Below are 24,077 nucleotides of genomic sequence, written 5' to 3' on the forward strand. Positions count from 1 at the left end.
CACACTTACATACCTTGGTTGCCCCTTATTTGTGGGTAGACCACGGATTGTTTATTTTTCTGACCTTATTAACAAAGTTCTTTGCAGAATTACAGGTTGGCAAACAAATTATTGAGCTATGGTGGTCGAGCAATTTAATCAAACATGTGTTACAATCACTACCTATCCACCTCTATTAGCAGTGACTCCCCCCGTTACTGTCCTAAAGCAGGTCCAAGGTATCATGGCTGACTTCTTCTGGGGATGGAGGAAGGAGAGGAAAAAATACCATTGGGCTTCTTGGAAACACTTAAGCTTTCCTTATGATGAGGGAGGTATTGGCATGAGAAATCTTACGGATGTATGCAAGGCTTTCCAATACAAACAATGGTGGTGTTTTAGATCCAAACAAACCTTGTGGGGAGAATTTTTGAAGGCCAAATATTGTCAAAGATCCAATCCTATTAGTAAGAAATGGGACACAGGAGAATCCTTAACCTGGAAACATCTGATGCACAATAAACATAAAATTGAGGATCACATTCTGTGGAAGCTCAACTCAGGCAATTGCTCCTTTTGGTGGGACAATTGGCTTGGTGTCGGACCCCTTGCACAGTTCTCACAGGACAGTAACAGATTCAACAACATCACTGTAGCAGATTTTTGGGTCGGGGGACAATGGAACATAAACATGCTCACTCAACTAGCCCCTAGCAATTATCTCGCTGACATATAGCTACACAGCTCTATATACAACAGGATGTCCCTGATCAGGCTATCTGGAAACTCACCAGCGATGGAAAATTTACATGCTCCTCTGCATGGAATGAGATCAGGGAGAAGAGGACCAAAACAATGTTCAACACATTCATTTGGCATAAGAGTATTCCTTTTAAAGTTTCTTTTCTTTTGTGGAGAACTTTACGTGGTAAAATTCCTACTAACGAGAAACTAACCAGCTTTGGCAATGAGCCTACAAATTGTTTCTGTTGTTGTAACAGGTCTGGTCTAGATACGATAGAACATACATTCAACAATGGACGATTCGCGACATATGTGTGGAGAAGTTTTGCAGAAGCTGCTGGAATCATCACAGACCACAGCTCCCTCCCCAACTCATCATACAGTGGTGGTCAACTAAGTACCATAATGAGGCACACAAGCTACTACTACAAGCTACACCAATTTTCATTTGTTGGAACCTTTGGAAGAATCGATGCGCTAGTAAATATGGAGGCAAGTCGTCCAACATCAGTCGAGTCAAATATGCAATCTACAAGGACAGCTATAAACTAATGAATGCGAGTTTTCCCCATATCAAATGGCCTTCAAAATGGAAGGAATTATTTCAGCTGGGGGAAAAGTGTGTTCATGATACTAAGGTGATTTCCGTTAAGTGGATAAAACCCCCAGATCAGTGGGTCAAACTCAACACGGACGGCAGTGCACTCACCAACCCTGGCAGAATTGGAGCAGGTGGTATCCTTAGGGACCAAACGGGAGCAATGTTATTAGCCTTTGCTACGCCATTGGGGGAAGGCACTAACAACCAAGCGGAAATAGGAGCAGCCATATTTGGCATGTCATGGGTAATCCAATTGGGCTACAAGAGTGTAATTTTGGAGGTGGATTCGCAGCTATTAGTGGACTGGATCACGCACAAAACTAACCCTCCATGGAATACCAACACACAGCTACAGCAGCTTCAAGAGCTCATCAGACAAACCCATATTTTTCGATGTAAACACACCTTTAGGGAAGCTAACTGTGTGGCTGACTCCCTATCGAAACAAAGTCACAAATTGACAAGTCCCCATATATTTTGCAACAGTCAACAATTACCAAAAGAAGCTAGAGCCTACTATCAATTAGACATGATCGAAATGGCAAGTTTCAGAAGAAGGAAAATCAAGAGGATCAAAGAACCTCCTTGAACCGATTTTATTCTTTCAATTTAACTATGATCGAAAATCATAGCCCTTAGAATAGGTATAGTGTTTAATTGTAAGGGGAGAGTCTCCCTTATTTACGATTCCTAGATGCTTTGTATTGAGAGGAGTCCTCTCTTAGGTGCTTAGTTTCTTGGTTTATCTCTTTTGTAAGGTGATGAGTTGATTAACCCCCGGGTAAATCAACTACTGAACCACCATAGGTTCGGAGGTTAGGTTTATGTCCCCCTCCTTGTACTTTTTTGCTTTATTTGTGCTAAGGCGTGGGGGTGATGCTAAGCCCCTGACCACCCCAAGGGTCGTTAGATTAAAAAAAAAAAAAAAAAACCATAAAAACCTAGATCCTAACCCTAAACCCTAAATCCCAAACCGTAATCCGTAAATCTTAAACCCTAAACCTTATAACCTAAACCCTAAATCCCAAACCATAAACTTGTAGCCCTAAACCCTGAACCATAAAGCATAAACCCTAACGCCTAAACCCTAAATCTATAAACTCTAAACTCTAAACCATAAAACATACACCCTAACCCAAAACCCTAAATCCAAAATCCAAAACCCTAAACCCTAAACCCACAAACCCTAAACCCTAACCACTAAACCCTAACCCCTAAATCCTAAACAATAAACCCTAAATTCTAAAGACTAAACCCTAAACCTTAAACCCTAATCCCAAAACCCGAAACAATAAACTCCACACCATAAACCCTAAACCCTAAACCCTAAATTGTAAACCCTAAACCCAAAACTGTACAACCTAAACCTTAAACCTAAACCGTAAATCGTAAACCCTGAATTCTAAACTCAAAACCCTAAATGCTAAACTCAAATCCATAAACCCTAAACCATAAACAATAAATCCTAAACTCTAAAAAATCTAAACCGTAAACTCTAAAGCCTAAACCCTAAACCTTAAACCCTAAGCCCTAAACCCTAAACAATAAACTCCAAACCATAAACCATAAACCCTAAACCCTAAATTCTAAACCCTAAACCCTAAACTGTACAACCTAAACCTTAAACCTAAACCGTAAACCGTAAACCCTAAATTCTAAACTCAAAACCCTAAATGCTAAACTCAAATTCGTAAACCCTAAACCGTAAACCATAAACCCTAAACTCTAAACCCTAAACTCTAAACCCTAAACCGTAAACCGTAAACCCTAATCCTTAAACTCTAAAGCCTAAACTCTAAACCTTAAACCCCAAGCCCTAAACCCTAAAACAAAAACTTCAAACCATAAATCATAAACCCTAAACCATAAATTCTAAACCCAAAACCCTAAACTGTACAACCTAAACCTTAAACCTAAACTGTAAACCATAAACCCTGAATTCCAAACTCAAAACCCTAAATGCTAAACTCAAATCTATACACCCTAAACACTAAGCCATAAACCCTAAACCCTAAACTCTAAACCCTAAAGTCTAAACCCTAAACCCTAAATCAAAAACCCTAAACCATAAACCCTAGCCCTAAATTTTTAATCCTAAACCCTAAACCTAAACCGTAAATCCTAAACTCTAAATCCTAAACTCTAAACACTACACCCTAAACCCTAATCCATAAACCATAAACTCTAAACCCTAAAGATTAACCCTAAACCCTAAACCGTAAACAATAAATCATAAAACCTAAACCCTAAACCCTAAACCCTAGTCCTAAACCATTACTCCTAAACCCTAAACCTAAATCGTAAATCCTAAACTCAAAACCCAACACCGTAAACCCTAAACCCTATACCTTAAGCTCTAAACTTTAAACCATAAACTCTAAATCTTAAATCGTAAACACTAATACGTAAACCCTAAACTGTAAACCCTAAACCATAAACCCAAAACCCTATACCCTTAAATCCTAAACCCTAAACCCTAAACCATAAAATCCTAGATCCTAACCGTAAACCCTAAATCTTAAACCGTAAACCGTAAATCATAAACCCTAAACCTTAAAACTTAAACCCTAAATCCTAAACCTTAAACTTGAAGCCCTAAACCCTAAACCGTAAAGCATAAACCTTAACGCCTAAACCCTAAACCTATAAACTCTAAACTCGAAACCATAAAACATACACCTTAACCCTAAACACTAAATCCAAAATCCAAAACCCTAAACCCTAACCACTAAACCCTAAGCCCTAAATCCTAAACAATAAACCCTAAACCCTAAACCTTAAACCTTAATCCCCAAATCCTAAACAATAAATTCCAAACCATAAACCATAAACCCTAAACCCTAAATTCTAAATCCTAAACCCTAAACTGTACAACCTAAACCTTAAACCTAAATCGTAAACCGTAAAGCCTGAATTCAAAACTTAAAACCCTAAATGCTAAACTCAAATCCATAAACCCTGAACCCTAAGCCATAAACCCTAAACCCTAAACTCTAAACCATAAACTCTAAACCCTAAACCCAAAACCCTAAACCCTAAACCCTAAACCCTAAACATTAAACTCTAAACCATAAACCATAAACCCAAAACCCTAAACCCTAAATCCAAAATCCAAAATCCTAAACCCTAAACCCTACACCCATAAACCCTAAACCCCATCGCTTCCCCATTTCTCAATTTTTTTCTCTCTCTTATTTCTCTCTCTTCGCGGAACTCTCTCAATAATCTGCAGAACTGCTACAACTTCAACGGCTAGCTCACTAGCTGCTATGGCGCGTGAGCCGCCGGTGAACAGCTTCAAGCCGCCGGATGAAAACCATCAGAGGCGCCTTGAGAAGACGACCAAAACCCACCAGGAATCATCTACTAATTCGTCCTACAGCTCCACGAATTCGCGAAACAATGAAGCGATGCATATCGCGATTTCTGAAAGAGAGCTGGATGGGATTCACAAAATTATTTCTCAAGATCGTGAGACGTTGATTCATGGAAAGTTGTCTACAGGGAATTATTATACTAATGAAGATCTACAATATACTAAAAAATCGAGTGAATCCATCGTGCCAATCGAGAGGACTGATGAGGCGATTTCTGGGAATTTTATCGAAAAATCGCAGGAACTTAGCCTTCAAATTCGTCCATCCTCCCACCAAGTTCATGGCGATTTGACCACTGGGGTTTGCTCACCTGGTGAAGAGGTACCTCTCACTGTAATCTCAGGTCAAATGGATGGCCCAATCGTCGGCGACAAGAATCCCGATGAGCGAACAACCGGAAAATTGAAAACTGAAGGCGGCGCTACTAGGGGCAATTACTCGTTGGAGGAAGAGGTCCACTGCATCAATATATCCAGCAATTTAAATCAACAACACAATCAAGAGGAAATTCAAACTGGATTAATTGATTCTCCAACCAAACAACAAGTTGAGTTTGAAGGACCCATCTGCAGAACTGAAGCGGAAACACAGGGGACACAATCACACGACCATGCTGGTCCAAATGGGCAAAAATCAGATCAATTCTCAATGGAACTCCAAAAAATGAAAATGAAAGCAAAGCATGGAGACACAAGAACAGGTTCTGACCAAAATGACCATCACGATAATGTAAGGGATGCAACATTGGAGGTGATTGAAGTGGAGAGTTCATCCCATTTCTCATTTGGGGTGAATCATACGGACACACCAATAAACACTGAGGGACAGCAAAATTCAGGTAAGACCACTGATTATACTAATAAAACTAACCATGTTCAGATGCAGGAACAGCAGACCATGATACCAGTTCACAAAGCAAAAAATCGACTGCTGAGGATATTTAAACAGGTATGTATTCTCCTGATCACACTAGTAGAGATGCTGTTAGTTTGTTTAGTAGTGAGGATCAATTGAATGCCACTGAAAAAGGGCAAAAGACCGTTAAGTTGAATGATCATGAACTGCCCAAGGGAGATAATGAATCCCACCAACAAGTAGATCAGAACCAGAATAGGGGTAAAAATAAAAGGCAAGACCAACTCCCTGATCATGGAGGGAACTCGGAACCTAATAGCTATCATAAAGACTTCCCTAAAATTTCCAGCAACTATGATAGGCCCACCATCTCCAATCAGAAAGCTCTCCAAACTAATCAATCCAACCCATCCAAAGAACCTAACACCACAAATGACAACCAAAAAACCAAACAGGAACAGAATGTGAACCTGCACCATATACTGTGGTCCAAACTCTGGCTGCCAGACTTAGACAAATCCATGCTACACATGCAACCTCGATAGAATTGGTCCCTCCCAGACACACTACTAAACAGGGCCAACCAGCAGTTATCTACGATATGGACGACTTCATGAACAAACTGACGGTGGATTGTAAATACACCCTTATAGGCAAATTCAGCAATACTATGCCTAAAATAGAACTCATTAGAAAAAGCTTCATCCTACAGACTCAGCTGAATGGGGGGGGTCAATATTGCTCACTATAATGCTAGGCATGTGTTTATTGATTTGGATAATGAATTGGATTATAACACTGTATGGACACAACAAAGAATGACCATCGAGGGCAAACTAATGAGAATACAAGCCTGGACACCCACCTTTCGACCTGAAGAAGAAACACCTATTGTTCCTATATGGGTACTGTTGCCAGGCCTACCATGGCATTGCTTTAAGAAAGAATTCATCACACCTCTACTAGAATCTGTCGGCAAAGTGTTATACTTACATACAACCTCTATTAAGAGAACTAGAGCCAGCATGGCCAAGGTAAAAGTCCAAGTCGACCTCACCAAGGCTAGACCTCGACATATTTGGATTGGTTTGGATGATGAAGATCTAACTATAGGGAGGTGCAACCTATTGAATATGAGAATATCCCTCCTTATTGTACATATTGCAAACATCAAGGTCACATGATAGGTGATTGCAACTTCAAAATAAGGGATGAGGACTTCAAACGAAGGAAGGAGTTAGGAACAGAAATGGCAAACATACACAAAGGGGAACAAGTGCAGCAAGGAAATGAACACAGACAAAACAGAACAAGGGATCAGGAGACACAGCAGCACCAAAACAGTAAGGAAGGGACCAATCAGCACTCACCTGAACAGCCAAAGGAAGATGAATGGCAGGTGCCAAGAAGAAGAAACAATAAGCCACAAGAGGAGAAGGTACAGAAGGCAGTGTGGAGACCAACCTCACCACAAAACAAAGTGCCAAAAGAGCAACCACAACTCACATCTCAACACACAGGTACAAATAACATTCCTAATCATAACTCTTTTACTAACCTTAAAATGCTGGGAAAACAGTCTGAAGATAATCAGGAGCCTACCAATAATGAAAAGACAACCCCCCAAGGAGCACAAAACAGGTCCAAATCAGAACCTAAGCAAAAAGCACAGACCAAGCAACCAGAAAAGCAAGCAAATAACAAGAGCACAGGTATTGACTCAATGCTCCCACACCCCATAAACCCCAATATTTCTTATTTTAATGGTATTGTTGAAGTTGAAGGAGGGATGGATGGGGGTTGTCAGGAGAGACATACTAACTTGCAGGAAAGGGGATCCAAAGGGGGGAGTTTGACTCATGTTATGCATGAGGTTACACATCTTGAACATAGTCCAGACTTTAGAGCTCCTGCTACTACTACAGTCCAGCACCCTAATGCAGACCAACAGAAGGTACAGCAGCAAGAACAATCAGGAACAGGAAAGCAAAGTGATACGGGAAGAAATAGGAAAAATCAGCAAGAGGAAGTAAGACCGGCAGGTATACATAATAAAGGTTCCATGGCAAAAGATATGGGGGCCAAAGCAAGTACGAGTAACCAAGGGAACACTCCCAAAAGCAAGAACAAGCCTAGCAAGAAAAAAAGAGAAGCTGCAAAAAAGAGACTGAACATACATTAACAAAACAGTGAACAGCAAGAGGACCAACAAAAGGAGGGGGAAGTCTGTAAGAAGTTTATCATGGTTGATGATCAATTAGGCATGGATATCACTCCTCTACGAACACAATACATGGACCCTCCTACTAATGTCCCTCCGGATAAACGGTCTGAAAATTGTCAAATGAATAAAGGTCCTTTAATTGATGAATATGCTGTTGTCAACTCAGAAGATGAACTTGACGTGGATAATCAATCTCTCAAGGATCCTGATGAGGATGATGAGACTAGTGAACTATTGATTAGAGCTTTTAGTCCTCATCCAGATAAAAGTTTTGCCGATGAGATTCAACAGGTGGCTAATAAACAGGGATTATCTCCTAGAGGCATACATCAAGATAAATTCCGATTCAAAAATCAGGACACCAACACTGTCACTGCTGGCAGACCAAATACCAGACTTTTTACCTCCAGAGCATCCCAATGATTAGTACAATTATTTGGAATGTGAGGGGGATCAACACCCAAGGGGTTATTGAAAGACTCAAAATGCTCAAGAAGATGCACCAACTTTCTATCATCGCTATCCTCGAACCTTTCTCAGACACTACCTATATTCAAAATTTTAAAAACCATCTAGCCATGGAACATGCTATGAGTAATTGTAACGGCAAAATTTGGCTTTTTTGGAACATGGACATTGATTGCGTAATTCTGGAGGAGGACGAGCAACAAATTACCTGTGACATTGGCCATAATGAACTTCAGACTCATTTCAATATGACCTTTGTGTATGCCAAGTGTAAAGATCACCTCAGAAGACCGCTATGGGACAGAATGATATTTCGAGCCGAAGAATCTAACAGGCCTTGGTGCTCAGTGGGCGACTATAATGTTATTACCTCTATTGAAGAAAAGTTGGGAGGAGTTCCATACAACATGAGGAAAAGTTTAGAGTTCGTTGCTATTATTGAAGCTTGTGGTCTTGTGGACTTAGGCTTCAATGGACAGAAATATACTTGGTCTAACAACAGAGGCATACAACAGAGAATATGGAAAAGACTGGACAGAGGTCTAGTTACTGATGCTTGGCTGGAGAAGATGCCTCAGACTACTATCACGCATTTACCATCTGTAGGGTCAGATCACTGCCCACTACTGATGGAAATGGTTGCAAGGAAGGAAGATCATATCAAATATTTTAAATTCCTTAATTGTTGGACTGATCAACCAAAATTTCTTGACATAGTTAAGGCCTGCTGGGAGAGGACTGTCGAGGGTAACAACATGTGGAGATTTCACCAAAAACTGAAGAGGTTGTCTACCACTCTTAGCAACTGGTCCAGAAAGGAATTTGGGGACATCTTCACTAAAGTCAGAGAGTATGAGGAGAGGGTCAGATTTGCGGAGGAGAATTTAATTCATGACCACAGTGATACCAATAGGATTACACTGCATGAACTCAATGCACAGTATATCAGATTTTTGAAGTTAGAAGACTCCATTTTGAAACAAAAGACGCAATTACAATGGTTCAAAGAGGGTGATTGCAACACAAAATATTTCCATTCACTGATAAGGGGAAGAAGAAGGAAATTAGTCATCCACAAGCTTATCAGGGAAGATGGGGAATGGATGCAGGGAGATGATATTATTGCTGAATGTCACGACCCAAGCCTAGGGCCTAGACGTGACCGGCGAATGGGGAACCCGAAGGAACCCCAAACAAGCCTCATAGCGTATCTTACACATCATTGGTCGCGGAAGCAATTAAAATGACCATAAGCGATAAGCATAATCAAGGGGGGGAAATCGGGACTAAGGGAGCAAGAAAAAAAAGAAGAAGAAATGATACATAAATACCATAGATGAATCAAGCTCAAACATAATACACAACTTGTCCAACACCACCTCTAAACATAGGTACTTTAGCGGGGGCCAAGACAAACAACTGGGCTCACCCTCATAGTCAAAACATAACTAAAAGGAAAAGTCTTATACATAGCAAAAGATCATAAGCAATGTCCCCGGAATGGAGGACTCACCAATAACCTTGATGGAAAATCGTATTAGCCACGCGGAGGACGAGGGTCAAGCGGTGCTCCGGTCCCTACATGGTGACATCATGTAGGCATAGAGTATGCGTTAGTACGTTTGAATGTACTAAGTATATGGGATGCAATGCAATGCAACAAGGGATGGACATCATAGGCAAAATGCATAATCGTACCCGATAGATAGCATATTAATGAGATGATATGTATAATGATGCTTATATAAAAATCATATTTAGTAGGACATAGTATATGTGTAGTGAGTGACCATCAATATAGTATTTCCAAGGCCTACCACCCCCTTGGAGAGGCGAAAGAGGTACAAACCCCTCAATATGGTTATACGGGCCTACTACCCCCGTACTAGGCAACCAAGGTACAAACCCCTCGATACGGTTATACGGGCCTACTACCCCCCGTACTAGGCAACCAAGGTACAAACCCCTCGATACGGTTATACGGGCCTACTACCCCCCGTACTAGGCAACCAAGGTACCAACCCCTTGATACGGTTACCCGGGCCTACAACCCCCCGAGCTAGGCTTGGTCGACTCACACACTATATAGAGAAAATCATATACATGTATCCATTTCATCATCATTTCAATACTTATATAATCATCCGACTCATAGGACGTACATTGGACCTTCCATTTCATAAGAATTCTATAAATGACATTTTATCAAACATATGGTGGGCTACTTGTTCATGTAAATAAAATCATGTGTTTCAAGAGTACTAAGTCCAACCAATTTCAAAATCCATATAAAACAGCCCACCAACAACATACATATATATATACATATATAACAACCTTCATAATTTGATCATGGAGGCATGAAAACCATAAACATCATATAATCATTCCATTTCATGATAATATACAAAAATAGACCATAATAGGATGTGTAGTAATAATTCCATAATTCAAGAGTTCATAAATGATCATAAGGACCCATAAACTTGAAGTAAAATAGAGGATAAATGGTTGGACTTGTGGAAAGGAAGGTTTCCACAATCAACCCACATACCTCAACTTTGGAGAATTCTTGATGAAGATTGGAATGGAGAATTGCTTGCGATTGAATCTTGAATCCGGAATTAAAGCTTGGGATCCTTGAATTTGGTTGATGATCTTGGTGGAATTTTTGGAGAGGGTTTAGAGAGAGTTTTTGGATGTTTTGAAGTTAAATGACTAAGTATGGATATGTCCCCTTTTTATAAAAAAACGTCCCAACACTTAGAAAAAAAAATTGAGGCGGGTGAACAGTGTTTTCGGCTACTGGAATTTGCATTTTCTGCCGGACAGGTTTTACGAAAATGGTCATAACTCCTTCATCCTAACTCGGAATGAGGTGAAACAAATTGAGTTGGAAAGCTAACTCACAGAGCTTTAATTTTGATAGTTTGAGCTCCTTCCAGTTCCTTGTGTGCTGAGAGATATGCCCTTTTAAAGTTGACCCTCAAAATCGCATTTTTTTGCGATTTTCGAATTTTGATACGGTTGTTCTAAAATTCGGGTTAGACTCATTTCCCACTCAATTTGACCCCCTGAATAAGAATATGAAGTTGAATTTCCGAAATGATGCACGGATTTTGAGATATATGGAAATTACAATTTTAGGTGTTTCCGAAGCACATTTTCGGGCATTTTTGGGGTCGTTTCACTGAAGCTGCCTGTGACCACTTCCAGGAACTATTTACAGGGGAAAACAACCTCATCAATGAGGGTGCATTGGAGTGTATTCCTAGGCTGGTCACTGAGGAGCAGAATAACAGCCTAACTATCATGCCTAACTTGGAAGAATTGAAGAATGTGATCTTTTCTATGAATCCTAACTCTGCAGCTGGCCCGGATGGGATGAATGGACAATTTTTTCAAAAGTGTTGGAATATTATTAAGCATGACCTCCTTGATGTCATCCATGCATTCTTTTGTGGTCAAATGATTCCCAAGTATTTTTCTCATTCTTGCATAGTGCTTCTTCCTAAAGTGAACAGCCCCAACAAGCTCAATGAATTCAGGCCTATCAGTCTTAGTAACTTCACTAGCAAGATCATATCTAAAATAGTGAGTTCTAGACTTAGTCCTATTCTACCTAATTTGGTTTCTCTCAACCAAACTGGATTCGTCAAAGGAAGAAGCATATCAGAAAACATTATGCTGGCACAAGAAATCATCCATCATATTAAGAAGCCAAACATTGGGAGCAATGTTATTATTAAGCTAGACATGGCTAAAGCATATGATCGGGTCTCTTGGTCTTATATTTGCTTAGTGTTGAGAAGAATGGGATTTGAGGAAGTCTTTATTGATATGGTTTGGAGGATCATGGCTAACAATTGGTACTCTATTATCGTCAATGGCAAAAGACATGGTTTCTTTCACTCCACTAGGGGTCTCAAACAAGGTGACCCTCTATCCCCGGCCCTATTTATTTTAGGAGCTGAGGTCCTGTCCAGATCCTTAAACAGACTCCACAAGTGAATCACTTAAGCTTTGCTGATGATATTATACTCTTCACCTCAGGAAGGCAGAAAACTCTTAAACTCATTATGCAAACCCTGAAGATTTATGAAGAGACCTCAGGCCAGCTTATTAACAGTGACAAAAGCCACTTCATGGTCCATACTAGTGCCTTTAATAGCACTAGGGATAGGATCAAGAGGATCACTGGCTTCAAATTGAGGGAGGGCACACTTACATATCTTGGTTGCCCCTTATATGTGGGTAGACCACGGATTGTTTACTTTTCTGACCTTATTAACAAAGTTCTTTGCAGAATTACAGGTTGGCAAACAAAATTATTGAGTTATGGTGGTCGAGCAATTTTAATCAAACATGTGTTACAATCACTACCTATCCACCTCTTATCAGCAGTGACTCCCCCCGTTACTGTCCTAAAGCAGGTCCAAGGTATCATGGCTGACTTCTTCTGGGGATGGAGGAATGAGAGAAAAAAATACCATTGGGCTTCTTGGAAACACTTAAGCTTTCCTTATGATGAGGGAGGTATTGGCATGAGAAATCTTACGGATGTATGCAAGGCTTTCCAATACAAACAATGGTGGTGCTTTAGATCCAAACAAACCTTGTGGGGAGAATTTTTGAAGGCCAAATATTGTCAAAGATCCAATCCTATTAGCAAGAAATGGGACACAGGAGAATCCTTAACTTGGAAACATCTGATGCACAATAAACATAAAATTGAGGATCACATTCTGTGGAAGCTCAACTCAGGCAATTGCTCCTTTTGGTGGGACAATTGGCTTGGTGTCGGACCCCTTGCACAGTTCTCACAGGACAGTAACAGATTCAACAACATCACTGTAGCAGAATTTTGGGTAGGGGGACAATGGAACATAAACATGCTCACTCAACTAGCCCCTAGCAACTATCTCGCTGACATATTATCTACACAGTTCTATATACAACAGGATGTCCCTGATCAGGCTATCTGGAAACTCACCAGCGATGGTAAGTTTACATGTTCCTCTGCGTGGAATGAGATCAGGGAGAAGAAGACCAAAACAATGTTCAACACATTCATTTGGCATAAGAGTATTCCTTTTAAAGTTTCTTTTCTTTTGTGGAGAACTTTACGTGGTAAAATTCCTAATAACGAGAAACTAACCAGTTTTGGCAATGAGCCTGCAAATTGTTTCTGTTGTTGTAACAGGTCTGGTCTAGACACGATAGAACATACATTCAACAATGGACGATTCGCGACATATGTGTGGAGAAGTTTTGCAGAAGCTGCTGGAATCATCACTGACCACAGATCCCTCCCCCAACTCATCATACAGTGGTGGTCAACTAAATACCATAATGAGGCACACAAGCTACTACTACAAGCTACACCACTTTTCATTTGTTGGAACCTTTGGAAGAATCGTTGTGCTAGTAAATATGGAGGCAAGTCGTCCAACATCAGTCAAGTCAAATATGCAATCTACAAGGACAACTACAAGCTAATGAATGCAAGTTTTCCCCATATCAAATGGCCTTCAAAATGGAAGGAATTATTTCAGCTGGGAGAAAAGTGTATTCATGATACTAAGGTGATTTCCGTTAAGTGGATAAAACCTCCAGATCAGTGGGTCAAACTCAACACGGACGGCAGTGCACTCACCAACCTTGGCAGAATTGGAGCAGGTGGTATCCTTAGGGACCAAACGGGAGCAATGTTATTAGCTTTTGCTACGCCATTGGGAGAAGGCACTAACAACCAAGCGGAAATAGGAGCAGCCATATTTGGCATGTCATGGGTAATCCAAATGGGCTATAAGAGTGTACTTTTGGAGGTGGATTCGCAGCTATTAGTGGACTGGATCACGCAGAAAATCACCCCTCCATGGAATACCAACACACAGCTACAGCAGCTTCAGGAGCTCATCAGCCAAGCACATAATTTTCGATGCAAACACACCTTTAGGGAAGCCAACTGTGTGGCTGACTCCCTATCGAAACAAAGTCACAAATTGACAAGCCCCCATATATTTTGCGACAGTCAACAATTACCAAAAGAAGCTAGAGCCTATTATCAATTAGACATGATCGAGATGGCAAGTTTCAGAAGAAGGAAAATCAAGAGGATCAAAGAACCTCCTTGAACTGATTCCAATCCTCTTAATCTAGCTATGATTGAAAATCATAGATCTATAGAATAGGTATAATGCTTAACTTTGTAAGGGGAGAGTCTCCCTTATTTACGATTCCTAGATGCTTTGTATTGAGAGGAGTCCTCTCGTAGGTGCTTAGTTTCTTGGTTTATCTCTTTTGTAAGGTGATGAGTTGATTAACCCCCGGGTAAATCAATTACTGAACCACCATAGGTTCGGAGGTTAGGTTTATGTCCCCCTCCTTGTATTTATTTTGCTTTATTTATGCTAAGGCCTGGCGGTGTTGCTAATCCCCTGACCCCCCCAAGGGTCGTTAAAATAAAAAAAAAAAAAAAAAAAAAACCCTAAACCCTAATCAATAAACCCTAAACCCTAAACTCTAAACCCTAGACCCTAAATCTTAAACCCTAAGCCTTAAACCCTAAACAATAAACTCCAAACCATAAACCATAAACCCTAAACCCTAAATTCTAAACCCTAAACCCTAAACTATAAAACCTAAACCTTAAACCTAAACCGTAAACCATAAACTCTGAATTCTAAACTCAAAACCCTAAATGCTAAACTCGAATCCATAAACCCTAAACCCTAAGCCATAAACCCTAAACCCTAAACTCTAAACCCTAAACTCTAAACCCTAAACCCTTAACCCTAAACTCTATACACCTAAACAGTAAACTCTAAACCATAAACCATAAACCCAAAACCCTAAACCCTAAATCAAAAACCCTAAACCATAAACCCTAGCCGTAAACAATTAATCCTAAACCCTAAACCTAAACCGTAAATCCTAAACTCTAAATCCTAAACTCTAAACACTATACCCTAAACCCTAATCCATAAACCATAAACTCTAAACCCTAAAGATTAACCCAAAACCCAAAACCGTCAAACCTAAATCATAAAACCTAAACCCTACACCCTAAACCCTAGCCCTAAACCATTAATCTTAAACCCTAAACCTAAATCATAAATCCTAAACTCAAAACCCAACACCGTAAACCCTAAACCCTATACCCTAAACTCTAAACTTTAAACCATAAACTCTAAATCCTAAATCATAAACTATACGTAAACCCTAAACCATAAACCCTATACCTTTAAATCCTAAACCCTAAACTATAAAATCCTAGATCCTAACCCTAAACCCTTAATCCTAAACCGTAAACCGTAAATCATAAACCCTAAACCTTAAAACCAAAACCCTAAATTCCAAACCTTAAAGTTGAAGCCCTAAACCCTAAACCGTAAAGCATAAACCCTAACGCCTAAACCCTAAACCTATCAACTCTAAACTCAAAACCATAAAACATGCACCCTAACGCTAAACCCTAAATTCAAAATCCTAAACCCTAAACCCTAAACCCTAAACCCTAAACCCATAAACCTTAAACCCTAACCACTAAACCCTAACCCCTAAATCCTAAACCAGAAACCCTAAACCCTAAACTCAAAAGCCTAAACCCTAAACCCTAAACCTTAAACCCTAAGCCCTAAACACTAAACAATAAACTCCAAACCATAAACCATAAACCCAAAACCCTAAATTCTAAACCCTAAACCCTAAACTGTACAACCTAAACCTTAAACCTAAACCCTAAACGATAAACCGTAAACCTGAATTCTAAACTCAAAACCCTAAATGCTAAACTCAAATCCATGAACCCTAAACCCTAACCAATAAACCCTAAACCCTAAAATATAAACCCTAAACCCTAACCAATAAACCCTAAACCCTAAACTATAAACCCTAAAGTCTAAACCCTAAACCCTAAACCCTAAACACTAAACTCTAAACCCTAAACCATAAACCCAAAACCCAAAACCCTAAACCCTAAATCCTATATCCTAAGCCCTAAACGTTAAGCCTTAAATCATAAACCCTAAACACTAAACCATAATCGCAAACTCTAAACACTAAGCCCTAAACCCTAAATCATACACCCTAAACCCTAACCTCTAAACCCTAAAACCATAAACCCTAAACCCTAGACTCTAAACCTTAGACTCTAAACCCTAAATTTTAAATTCAAAACCCCTATACCATAAACCCTAAACCCTAAACCTTAACCCAAAACCCTAAACCCTAACCCCTAACCCACATGATTTCACCGTCCCAGTTGAGCGCAATACACAAGCGAAGGAGACTGGCGATTCATCCCAAAGGTGCCACCAAAATCGAAGCAATATAGAGGTGTTTCACGATGATTTTGATATTAAGGATTGTCATACTGGTCGTGGAGGCCATAATATTGAAGCTTCAAGCTCATCTCAAGGTGGAGTTTTCGGCGCTGGCGATTATGCATAGATTCCGGTGATGAATTTGGAAAATATTCAATACGAAAAGGAAATTGAAATTTAGCATAGAGAAGGAAAGCAACACGTTCAAGATTTGGGCTAATCGAGTACTTCTCATATGGATGAACAACTTATCAAGTATCAAAGCAAGAACACAGGTACACATCATACTGATAAATCTCATACTCCTGTGATTCCTGCGAGTCAAGTTCCTGTAAATTCTGGTAATTAACAGCGTAGAAAGGAGAATGAGCAAATTTAGGTTGCTAAAGAACAAAGGAAAAGTAATACGGTTAAGGCTAGCTTTAGAACTGATCAACGGGAGGTTTATCAAGAGAAATTTCCTAGAATTTCTAGTAATTTTGATAAATCAGTTCAGAAAGTTAATGCAAATAATGTTAGAAATGATCGTCCTCCTGGTAACATTTCTAATATTCCCAAAACTGATCCATTAGCTGCTCCTGCCCCCTATATTGTTGTACAAACTTATGATGATAGACTTATGTATAATCAGGCAAAATGTGATGTTTCCATTACATTGACAGCACCTGAAATTACCACTAAACAGGGTCTGCCTGTAGTGTTGTATGTGAAAAAAGAGGTCATGAAAGATTTAGCAGCCACTTGCAAATATACCCTCATTGGGAAATTTAGTAACACCGTGCCTAAAGTGGAGCTTATTAGGAATAATTTCATTCTACAAACTCAACTATCTGGGGGAGTTAAAATTGCCCATTTTAATTCTAGACATGTATATTGATCTTGATAATGAGATGGATTATAATATGGTTTGGACTAAGCAAATGATGAGTATTGCAGGGCAGGTAATGAGAATTCAAGTGTGGACTCCTAATTTTAAACCGGCTGATGAAACTCCTATAGTCCCTATTTGGGTTTCATTACCTGAGCTACATTGGCACTGTTATAATAAGGACTTTGTTTCTGGATTGCTTTCACCTATTGGTAAGGTTTTATACTTGGATTCTGTATCTATTAAAAAGACTAGGGGTAGTCAAGCATGAGTGAAGGTCCAGGTTGATCCTACTTAAAAGAGACCCCCTTACATTTGGATGGGTTATGTAGGGGAGGATATCACTGATGGGAGATGGAAGAAAATAGAGTATGATAACATTCCGGATTATTGTTTTTACTGTAAGCATCAAGGACACTTGGAGAGTGATTGTACCATAAGGCAAAGAGATGAGGACAAAAAGAAAAAGAAGTTGGAGAATGTGAGGAACAAACATAATAAAGATAAGGATAATAATCCACAACAATCTAAGGGTCACAAAGAAAGTGAGTAGCAGGAAGATAATAATCAACATAATAAGCAGCAAAGAGATCAGGAGCACATGCAGTATCAACAGGATGATCAGTGGCAAACACAAAGGAGAAGGAACAATAATCAACCACAAGCACCTAGAGACCATACCAAACAAGCAGACCAGTCCACCAAACAGGCAGGTATAACTACTATTCCTACACAAAATACATATATTAATCTTGATATGCAGGAGTCATCACCTAGTTTAGAGGTTCTGGAAAAATACAAAGGCAATAAAAGTGATAGCAAACCTCAGACAGCTGTAGTTCAAAGGCAAGTCCAGGATGAATATAATAGAAAATCAGCAAACATTGGACATGACAACATTAACAGACATGTACAGGGGGATAAAAGTTCTGCATAGGTAACTCAGATTAATATAAGACATGAAGTATCTACAAGACAAGCTGTTACAGGTATTGACTTAATGCTCCCATCCCCTAACCCCATTACTAATGTTAACAATATTATTGCTGAGGTAGCTATTGGAGGTGTGGATGGGAAGGGTCAGGAGGCACCTACTAACTTGCAGGAAGGGGTCTCCAAAGGGAGGGGGGAACTGACTAATGCTAGACATGAGAAAGTGGATAGTTACCCTAGTGGAGACTATAGAGCCCCTGCTACCCCTATCACTAATCAACAACAAACTGGCACTCAACAGGTTACAAGATACAGGGCAACAACAGGGCAGATTTAATAATAAATCTGGTGGCAGATTGAGTAAAAAGAAAAGAGAGGCTATCAAAAAGACTGCAGCAGAGTATGGGTAAAGAATCAGATGTTATAGCTGCAGACAAACAGATTGAAGAACCATTCTCTCATCAAGATCAGAATATGCCAACTATAGATGAACAGGTTGTCAATAAAGGTAAAATGGCTAAGGTGATTCCTGATGATTATGGGGTTCTTAATTCTGAGGATGACCTTGATCCTGATAACCAATCTATGGATGGTTCTGATAAGGATGGAGAGGACACCATGAAACATACTGATCAGGTTGTTGGTTCTACTTTTTGGGATAAGTATTGTGATGTTCAAAGAATGACTGAACAACAGGGTTTATCCTCAAGAGGAATGAAGCAAACTAGACACCACCCTCATCAGTCTATTCCCAACATGTCTGACAACTCTAGCAGGCCTATGACCAGGTCCAAATAAAAAGGTTATTAATGATTAAAGCTATGTGTTGGAATGCTAGGAGTATCAATACCAAAGGATCCCTGGAAAGGCTTCAAACTCTCAAGAAACTTCATCATCTATCTATTATTGCTATTCTGAAACCATTTACTAATAAATCTCATATAGATATAGTGAGAAGTCAATTACAGATGGATTATGCAGTTAGTAATGATAATGGGAAAATTTGGATATTTTGGTCTAATGAGGTCACTGGTCGTATTATGGAAACACATGATCAACATATTACTATAACATTTCATCACACAGATTTGTCTGGAAATTTCATGTTGTCTTTTATATATGCTAAATGTAAATAATACATTAGGAGATCTCTATGGGACAGGCTCTTGTTTTATGCTAATATGGAAGTACGTTGGTGTACAATTGGTGATTTCAATGTCATCACATCTATAGAGGAGAAGCTTGGGGGAATACCTTACAATATGAATAAGAGTTTTGAATTTATTGGAGTGATAGAGGCTTGTGGATTAACTGATTTAGGATACACAGGACTTCATTTCACTTGGTGTAATCAAAGGAATGCAGAAGCTAGAGTTTGGAAGAGGCTAGATAGGTCTATGGTTAATGATAAATGGTTAGAGGTTATGCTTCAAACTACTATTGAGAATTTATCTTCTGTTGGTTTTGATCCTAGTCCCTTGTTGATGGAAAGGACTAAGGATATTGAGAGCCACATCAAATATTTCAAGTTTTTACATTTTTGGGTTAACAATGGCACTTTTTTAAAAACAGTACAACAGTGTTGGGAAAAGGGTGTCAATGGTAATCCAATGTGGAGACTGCATCAGAAAATGAAGAGAGTAACAGGTACTCTTAGCAAATGGTCTAAGAAAGAGTATGGTGATATCTTTAATGAGGTTAAGGAATTTGAGGAAAATATCAGGCACTCAGAGGAGGAACTTATGACAAACAACAATGAAGATAGTAGACAGAAACTTCATCAGATGAATGCAAATTATATTAGGTATTTGAAAATGGAAGAATCTATCCTTAAACAAAAGACTCAATTACAATTGTTTAAGGATGGTGATGCCAATACCAAATTTTTTTATGCTTTGATGAGAGGTAGAAGAAGGAAGTTATTTTTGCATAAGATTTGTAATGATAATGAGGAGTGGATACAAGGTGAGGAGCAAATAGATGGTAACTGGACTTTCTGTGACCTTATGGTGGTGCCTTAGTGTGGGTGAGATGGTATGGGACGTTGCCCATATATTGCACAAAGGTATCTCTTAAGGGCTACTTAAGGTGGAGGTCCAAGGCAAGAAGGTAAAGGTAAATGGGTTATGTATGTTTATGATGTATTGTGAACCATATGCCTTTGTATTGTTGGTTGTGACTTATGTGGTGTCTATTAATTTGATGTACATGAGATTTTATCAAAATGGCATGAAAGCGTAACTTCCAAACAAATGTCCTTTTTAGCATGTTTTGCATATCCTCATACTTAGTACGTGTGTTGTACTTACCCCTTTCTTCTATTTTACTACAAGTGTAGGTTGTGGTAATTAGGAGGAGATTGTGCTTGGGAGTTGCTTGGATTGCTTCACTCTTCCAAGCCTTTGGTATGTCCTCAAGATTCGAGGATTATGTTTAGAAGGTTCGTAGTCATTGTAATAGACACTTAAGTTTCATTTCATTTGTAAATGGCCATGTCCCTTAGTACGTTTTAAGTTCTTGTCTAAGATTGGCTAAAGAGACTCAGTAGTTCCGCTTGCGTATTGATGTTTTCAAATGTTGATGACTCTTGAAGTCTTATGGTTTTATTGAATAAAAGTTTTAAATGCGTAGTGATTTTTATGATCTATGCGATGAATGAATGCTAAGGCTTGTATAAGACCTCCGAGAGGTTGAATACGCATGTAACGGCTAAGGGGTGCTCTCGTGTGGTTACTAACTTGGTATCAGAGCATAAGGTTTTAAAGATTACTTTTAGGTTCAAAGTCTCGAAAGCCACGTCTAGTAGAGTCTTGTTCATTGGTGTGAGTCGCGACACATCTATGAGCAAGAGGCTATACGATGATAGAAGTTTCACTTTCTTTCATTATTCTTGATGTTGTGCCTTAGAGCTTTGTCTATAAGTGTCCTTTTCCTAATCTGTCTCTTGTGTTTATAGAATATGAATACGAGAGCTAATCGGAGGAGAGCGGAAAAGGAGATAGATGATGGGAGAGTTCGTCCCCAAGGAGTGCAATGTGACCAAGCTCCTTTAGGTGGGCAAGAGAATGTGGTTCCGGTGGCTCCCCCAGATATGACTAATGGGGAGATTAGAGAGGCTGGACTGTGCCATGACTACTCAATCAATATAGATGTGAGGCATAGGGTAAATGCTATTGAGAGTAGCGTGGCCTCAAGGTTAAGGGATTTCACAAGGATTAACCCACCTACCTTCTTTGGTTCTAAGGTATATGAGGACCCACAAAACTTTATATATGAGGTGTTTAAGATTTTGGATGCAATGGGAGTGACTCCTAGGGAGAAGGCGGAGTTGGCTTCCTACCAACTCAAGGATGTAGCTCAAGTGTGGTTTGAGCGATGGTGGGATAAGTGAAATGACCCAAAAAGTTCTTAAAAATGTGCTTCGGAAGTTACCGGAAACTTCTTTAGCTATATATAAAAAAAATCCATTTCGTTTTTTGAAAATCTGACTTCATATTCTTGTTTAGGGGGTCAAATTGAGTGGGAAATGGGTCTAACCCAAATTTTAGAGCAACCGTATCAAAATCCAAAATTTCCAAGTGAAGCCTTTTTCGAGGGTCTACTTTGGAGGGTCATATCATCTAGCACACAAATTATTGGGTGTCCAATAACATATCCATGGAAAGCCCTTTGAGTTAGCTACCTAACGCACTTCGTTTCACCTCATTCGGAGTTCGGACGAAGAAGTTATGCTCATTTTCGTAAAATTTGTCCGGCAGGAAAGACAATTTCCAGTGAGCGTTTTTACTGTTCACCCGCCTCATTTTTTTTTCTAAGTGTTGGACCATTTTTCCAAAGGGCATATGTTATTTCCTATATACCATTAGTTCAATTCCCATCTCTAAAACATTTCCCAAAACACCTCTCCCATTGTTAGACACATTTTCTCTCAAGTTCTCTCAAGAACCCTAATCCAAAACCTTCCTCAAGATTGAAGAGACTCTTGCTCCAAGTTCCAAGCTTCCATTGAAGACACTCTCAAGACCTTTATAAAAACTCAAGGTATGTGGTGTTGAACTCATGGGTCCTTCCACCCATAGTGCCTAGACTCTATTCTACTCACTAATTCATGGTCTTGTTCTTTGTAATAATTTCCTGCACATTGAATTTTAAACATGAAAAGTGATTGTTTTGAGCATGTTGTGAGTCTAGAACTTGAACCTAAATTTGGAATGGATGTGGAGATTTTCATGTGGTATTGTGGGTGTTAAAAAGGTGTTGTTGTAGGTTGTTCACTGGTTTGGCTGCATAATTACTACCCTATTTTCCATGCTTTTTGATTCCATTATATGCCTTCAAGGTATTTGACAAAATGTCCAACTATGGAGAATTGATGAATCGATGCTTTAAAGCTTGAGTTATGAGATGTATGGAAATTCAGAGATGTGTTGATGACAAACTAAGCTTGTGTATATGTTCATTCCATACGTGAGATTGCATTAGAGCCTAATGGGAATTTCCTATATGAAGTGTTGCATGACCATGCCCGGTCCGGGGGAAAAGAACCGGACAACCATGTGAGAGGTTTATATCTCACCACCTAGGATGCTTGGGGTGTGACCAACATCAACCATGTGAGAGGTTTATATCTCACCACCTAGGATGCTTGGGGTGTGACCAACATCAATCATATGAGAGGTTTATATCTCACCACCTAGGATGCTTGGGGTGTAACCAACATCAACCATGTGAGGGGTTTATACCTTGCCACCAGGGTGTCCGGGTGTGAACGGCATCCCCCATCCTAAGTTGGGGTTATAGATTGGTTGGATCATGCATACACATATGATATCTACTAATAGTATAGATTTACTTAAACATGTTTTGACTTTACTTTGATCATGCATCCTCATATTGTTATTCATAATGCCTATGAAACTATTTCTTGTATTTCGATTGTGTCCTTGTCTATTGTTGTGTTGCACCCCGCATACTTAGTACATTCCAAGTACTAACGCATATTTTGCCTACATGATGTCACCATGTAGGGACCGGAGCTACTCCTGATCCTTCTCTCCATTCACGTGGCTAGTACGGTGCTTATCCGAGTTGTTGGTGAGTCCTCAATGATTCGAGGGCTATGTTATGTTTCCTACTCCTATATTTTGAGACTTTAGCTTGCAATTGTATTTTGACTATGAGGGGAGCCCGTAGTATGTCATGGCCCCGTCCTATCTATGTATGTAGAGGTGTGCGTTGGACAAGTATTTTGTAAATGAGCTTGACACTTGTTCTATGATGTCATTTTGAAATGGTTTGCCCTTAGTCCCTATTTCTTGTTAATTAATGTTGAATGTACTTCCGCGACCGATGAAGTGTGATGACAAGTTTGAGAGGCTTGTTTGGGGTTCCTTCGGGTTCCTCATTCGCCATGCCACGTCTAGGCCCTAGCCTTGGGTCGTGACAATAAGAGACCCATAAGGGCTGACCCAATAGATTGGGGAGTGTTTAGGACGGCCTTTCTTGATAGGTGATTTCCCTTAAAGTTGAGGGGGCAAAAGTTGGCTGAGTTCACGAACCTACGTCAAGGGAATATGAGTGTGAAGGAATACTCTCTCAAGTTTACCCAACTCTCTAAGTATGCACCTTGGTAGCAAATTTTAGGGGTAGAATGAATAAGTTTGTGATGGGGGTTTCCGATTTGGTTAAAGAAGAGTGTCGT

Source organism: Solanum verrucosum, unplaced genomic scaffold, assembly GCF_900185275.1.
Source record: "Solanum verrucosum unplaced genomic scaffold, falcon-dt-bn FXZP01001276.1, whole genome shotgun sequence".
Classification (NCBI taxonomy): Eukaryota; Viridiplantae; Streptophyta; class Magnoliopsida; order Solanales; family Solanaceae; genus Solanum; species Solanum verrucosum.